Here is a 6,000-nt window from a genome sequence, read left to right as displayed (position 1 = left end):
AGAGGACGTGACTACTCCATAAATAACCACACAACCTGCTGGGGGTGAAGAAACTTGCCAGAGGGGTCTGTAGAAGTAGTCCACCACTGCTGGAGAGTATGGGCAGGCTGGGCCAGTCTGTAGAAGTATCTCGCTTTGGCCAGAGGTGGGCTGCACCTTGTCAAAGTTGCCTCAAGAAGAGAGAGCACAGGCTGAAGGTACAGCTGGAAGTCTTCTATTGGTTTGCTGGGTTGAAGAAGAATAATAGGGGGCACCTGGTTGGTCAGATGGTTAAGTGTCTGCCTTCGGCTCAGGTCATGATCCCAGGATCCTGGGACAGAGCTCCACATCGAGCCCCACATCGAGTCCCATGTTAGGCTCCCCACTCAGTGGGGAGTCTACTTCCCTTTTTCCTCTGCTCCTTTCCCCACTCATGCGCACGCACGCGTTCTCTCTCTCTCTCTGTCTTTCAAATAAATAAGTAAAATCTTAAAAAAAAAAAAAAGAATAATAATAGAGGTCTAGAGCCTTTAAAAAAGGAGTCTTCCAACAGCTGTGGCCATGCAATGTCACTTCATTGCCCTCTGATGATCAAAATAACATCTCATCTCCTGGCAAAGAATAAGTGATTGTTGGGTTCAGCACTAGTATCATAAGTCAAGGTAAAAAAGTGATTTGGAGCACAGCAATAATATTAAACTGATAAGTGATATAAAAATACTCAGCCATTGAAAAATACCAAGAATTTTATTTTTATCCTAATTTCAATAAAGAGTTCTCATAACACTTTTTAAAAAAGATTTTATTTATTTATTTGTCAGAGGTTGCAGGGTGGGGGGGGAGAGAGCACAGAGGGAGGGGGAGAAGCAGAATTTCTGCTGAGCAAGGAGCCCGATGTGGGACTCCATCCCAGGACACTGGGATGATGATATGAGCCAAAGGCAGACATTTAACTGACTGAGCCACCCAGGCATCCTAACAATGTTTTAAGTTTTGTTTTCTTTTGTTTTAAACATTTTATTTATTTGACAGAGAGAGAGAGAGAGAGCAAGCATCAGCGCATAGGCAGGGGGAATGGCAGGCAGAGGGAGAAGGAGAAGGAGGCTCCCTGCTGAGCAAGGAATCTGATGCAGAACTCCGTCACAGGATGTCACAGGACGTTGGGATCATGACTTGAGCCAAGGGCAGACACTCAACTGACTGAGCCATCCAGGGGCCCCAACAATGTCTTAAGTCAATAAACATTGGGAGACTGTCAAACAAGCCTAACTGTTTCTACTTTCTTTTCTTTTTTAAAAGGATTTTATGTATTTATTTGTCAGAGAGGGAGAGAGCGAGCAAGCCAGGCAGGGGGAGAGAGAGAGAAAGAGCAAGCAGGGGGAGCGGCCAGCAGACGGAGAATCAACACGGAGAATCCCTGCTGAGCAGAGAGCTTGATGCGGGACTCAGTCCCAGGATCCTGGGATCCTGACCCTAGCTGAAGGCAGACGCTTAATCAACTGAGCCACCCAGGCGTCCCTCTACTATCTTTCTTGCATAAGTTGAGGGACTGAGTCTTTGGCTGAATTGGTTGTTATTTTAGTAAACTCAAAGAAAGTTGTGATTCATAAGAAAGCTGAACAATCTCATTATTCTGAATTTCGGAACTGAATCTGGGAGAAAATCAAGACAAGTTGTCAGAGGAGATAAGAAACAGACACAAGTCATTTTATTAAAATACAAGGAATAGTTGTAGGTAATAAATAAGAGACACAACAATAGGTAATAATGTTAGTAGGAACTTAACTTTTTTTTTAACTTCTTGTCAAAATGATTCAGAAGTATGCCAAAAGTCAAGAGAATTAATTGAATATTTTAGGAATGAAAAAATAACTCTTGTTTATCCAAGCCAGAATGGCTAGGTTGTGTTACAGAAAAAAATGCAGATTCTAAATTTATTTTTGTTTTCCAACCATAATTTTTAAAAAGATTGTATGTATGTATTTATTTATTTATTTTAGCGTGTGCACAGGAGAGAGCGAGAGAGAGAGAGAGGAAGAGAAAGATGGAAAGAGAAAAAGAGAGAGAACAGTATGTGAGCAGGGGGAGAAGGTGAGGGAGATGGATAGGGTCAGAATGTCAAATAGACTCTGCACTGAGCATGGGGCTCAACTTGGGTCTGGACACAGGGCTCAATCTTATGACTCTGAGATCATGACCTAGCTGAAACCAAGAGCCAGATGCTTAACTAACTGTGCCACCTAGGTACCCCTCCATCCATATCATTATAGTAAAGAATACATAAGCACTCAGATTTGTTTTTTATTACCTTTTTTATTTTAAATAAAATTGTATCTTTATATACTTTTCTATATATGCATTTAGGCACACACATGTGCATATGTCATTTGATCATATGCATAATAGATGAATATGCCAATAGGTCACTTAATTAAGCTATTTGACTAGCTTTAAAATATATTTAACCCTATCACCATTAACTAAAACAATGTATGTATTTATGTTGTTGAATGTTACACCTTTTTTCTTTCTAACATTTTTTTAATGAAGTAAACTCTACCCCAAAATGGGGCTTGAACTCACAACCCTGAGATCAAGACCTGAGCAGAGATTAAGAGTTGGATGCTTGGCCAACTGAGACACCCAGGTGCCCCTAAAACATTTTTTAAAAAGATTTTTGAACTCATCCCAGAAGTTCTGAGTGTCTAACTTTTCTTCTTTAGGGATCAAAGCTATTGCCTAAACTCACCTCAATCATGCCTTACAATGAACAAATTAAAGAAGAATCTTTAATAAAAAGACTTTTAAAGGTGGGATTTGCTAGCAAGGAGCTCGTTGGGATGGTTGGATTTGGGCACAGTACGGAGGAACGTTTTGAGGCAATTCTTAATACGAATGCTTTTCGTCAAAATAAATAAGCTGGTTCATAGCATTATCTTCCAGGAATAGGTATTTTGCAAATAGGTAAATTATTTTTTGTTCAGTGTCAGTCTCATTTAACATAGGGGCAAGAAAGCATGCTTGGTCCTATGAAGGTGTGACACGTGGACAGGGATCATGTTGGTTTCACTTCTCACCTGTGTCCCCTCACTAAAATGTAAGCTCCAAGAGAGCAGAGATTGGGGTATATTGCTTGCTTTTATATTCCCAGAACCTACAATATCTAGCAAGTGTTCAGTAAATATTTGTTAACAATTCTAAATTAATGAATGTAGAGAAGAGCCGAGAGAAATTTGAAAAGGGAAGAGATGATCTAGCGGTTAAAAAATGTACTACAAAGGTACAGTAAATAAACAGTGTAATATGGGAACAGAGATCCAGTGGACAGAATAGAAAACCCAGAAATGGATATATGTGTATTTATCTGTATATAAGCGTATAAGCATAGATAGATATCTTCCAAACTTTCACGCCCCTTTAAGAAACATCTTCTCAGGGCCCAGTGGCTCAGTGGGTTAAAGCCTCTGCCTTCGGCTCAGGACATGATGCCAGGGTCCTGGGATCGAGCCCTGCATCAGGCTGTCTGCTCAGCAGGGAGTCTGCTTCTCTCTCTCTCAGCCTGCCTTTCTGCCTACTTGTGATATCTGTCAAATGAATAAATAAAATCTTAAAAAAAAAAAAAAAGGAAGGGATTTGTTTTATGGTTGCTTCTTTTTTTTTTTTTTTTTTTCATGGTTGCTTCTGAGCTGATGGCTTCTCTGTCGACGAGCCCCGGTCTATTGGGCTGCTCACAACCCGGAGCTCATTAACTAGGTAGCACATTCCTCCTTCATCCATATGGACATCTCCACAAGGGCTTCTATTGAGAGCTAGCAGAGGGAAATACGGGGCAGGCCTAGCTTTCCATGAACTGGTCCTTATTTCCTCCAACAACTCCAACTACAGAGTTGTTCACTTCTCCAATGGAGTCGTAACATTTAAAATTATACATTCCGGGCACCTGGCTGGGTCAGTTGGTAGAACATACAGCTCTTGATCTTGGGGTCATGAGCTCAAGCCCCACACTGAGCACAGAGCTTACTTTAAATTAAAAACAAACAAACAAACAACAACAACTATACATTAGATGTGAGGTTTCATGAGACAAAGATGCTCAATAAAGTTATATACTTCTTAGGGGGCCAATATAGACTCACAGGGTCCCTAACTTCTCTCTGCAGTCCTCAGGTCCACTCTTCCTTCTGTGGTAGTGCCTCGTTTTTCCTTTTGGGAAATCCTGACTTCGAATCATGGAGGCTCACTGTAGGAGACATTCTCCCCCTCTAGAAGTACGGTCTCTAGATTTGAGTCATTTCTTCTAGGACCTCAGAGTTTCAACAGGGAAATCTAAGGTGAGCTTTGGGAGCTGAAATCTTGCCCAGCAATCCCATGCAGGTTGTTAACATATCTGGACCTCTTTCAGATCTTCCCTCCAGAGGTAAATGCATGGAATCTTTTTACTTTTCTGGGAAGTCTATTGGGTGGGTAACTATTAGATTAGAAATATGTACATTTGTATTTGCTTAAGGATAAATAGCAGAGAATGCTTGTCTACATTTACAAGTAGAAGAGGAACACCTTCCTATTATGTATAATTTGCAAGAACACTACTATTGCTGCAGTTATTATGTTGTTATACATGCCAATTTTAGTTCCTTTCTCCCATCATTTCCCTTACCAAACACTCTCGCACCACATTTCTGTTTCCAGCCGTGCCCTTTAGATTGATCAGGAATAATAAACAGACTCAAGACTTAACAATATATTTCCTTATAGGATGCTACCTGACCTACAAAGACTAAGCTATGACTTTATAATAATTCATCTTAAGGTTATGCCAAGTGCTATGTGGATTCATCTTCCCCTTTCCTGCTTTCCCCATGCCTGTGAGTCCCTTAGCTCCCCGTCACATGTCTGCCCCCCTATCCTCTTTGATATACCTCTTTTCTACACTTAGCTGGGCAGTTTGCTCCAGCAGTCTCTGGGGCCTTTTAAGGGTTATTTACACTCAAGTGAGTGTTACATAGTTACATTCATGGGAGGTAGTGAGTGTAGCTCCTCCCACTCTGCCATCTTCCTCAAAGTCTCCATGATAAGCTTGTAAATTAAATTCTTAAGACTTGGCAAATTCTCTGCTCTAATTTCTGATGGCAGAGGTGTGTTATAGTGGTTTCATGCTTCCCAGGATATAAGATAAAAGTGGCATTTCTAGATGTTACTGAACTTCATTAATAAGCAGATAAATGCAAATTAAAAAAAACATTAGAACAATGAGGTATCAGAATGCTTGGGTGGCTCAGTCAGTTGGGCATCTGCCTTTGGCTCAGGTCATGATTCCAGGGTCCTGGGATCGACTCCCACATTGGGGCTCCTCGCTCAGTGGGGAGTCAGCTTCCTCCTCTCCCTCTACTCCTCCCCTTGCTAGTGTGTTCTATCTCTCGCACTCTCTTTCTCTCTGACAAATAAATTAATAAAGTTAAAAAAAAATTTGGTGTCATTTTTTGACTACCAGATTGGAAAATTTTCAATACTGCAAAAATATCCAGCGCTAGCTAGCAGGGCAGAGGGAAGCGGACTTTCTCTCACAATGTTGTTATTTCTTTAGATTGATACACTCTTCCTAGAAGCTAACCTGGTACTCTGTATAAAAAATTTAAATACGCTGAAAATGTTGACTCCTCAAAAGCTCATCATAAAAACTGTTGCGAATCAAAGTCAAGTTTATTAAATTTGCAGCAGTAAGGGAGAATACCACTTGACTGAGACTTAGAGGTATCTCAAAACAGAAAATTAGGGCCAGTTATGTTTAAGATTTTAGCACTTGGGCTGAATAACTCTAGGGAAGGAAGCAAATCAGAGAAATGATCAAGATTGAGCAGAGTTTATTGTACGCTAGCCTGAGCTTTGTAGGCATAGCAGGACAATGGTCTTGAAGCATTTTTTAAGTAAACTGTTAGTCTTCATGAGAAATCTATTTAACAAATTCAGTTTTATCTTCTAAGAACAAGTATTAACTTGAGCAAGCAATCAAGTTATTTTTGC

This window comes from Neovison vison, chromosome 9 (genome assembly GCF_020171115.1).
Source record: "Neovison vison isolate M4711 chromosome 9, ASM_NN_V1, whole genome shotgun sequence".
Lineage (NCBI taxonomy): Eukaryota > Metazoa > Chordata > Mammalia > Carnivora > Mustelidae > Neogale > Neogale vison.
The sequence above is the reverse complement of the archived record's forward strand: the minus strand, read 5'-3'. Positions refer to the sequence as shown.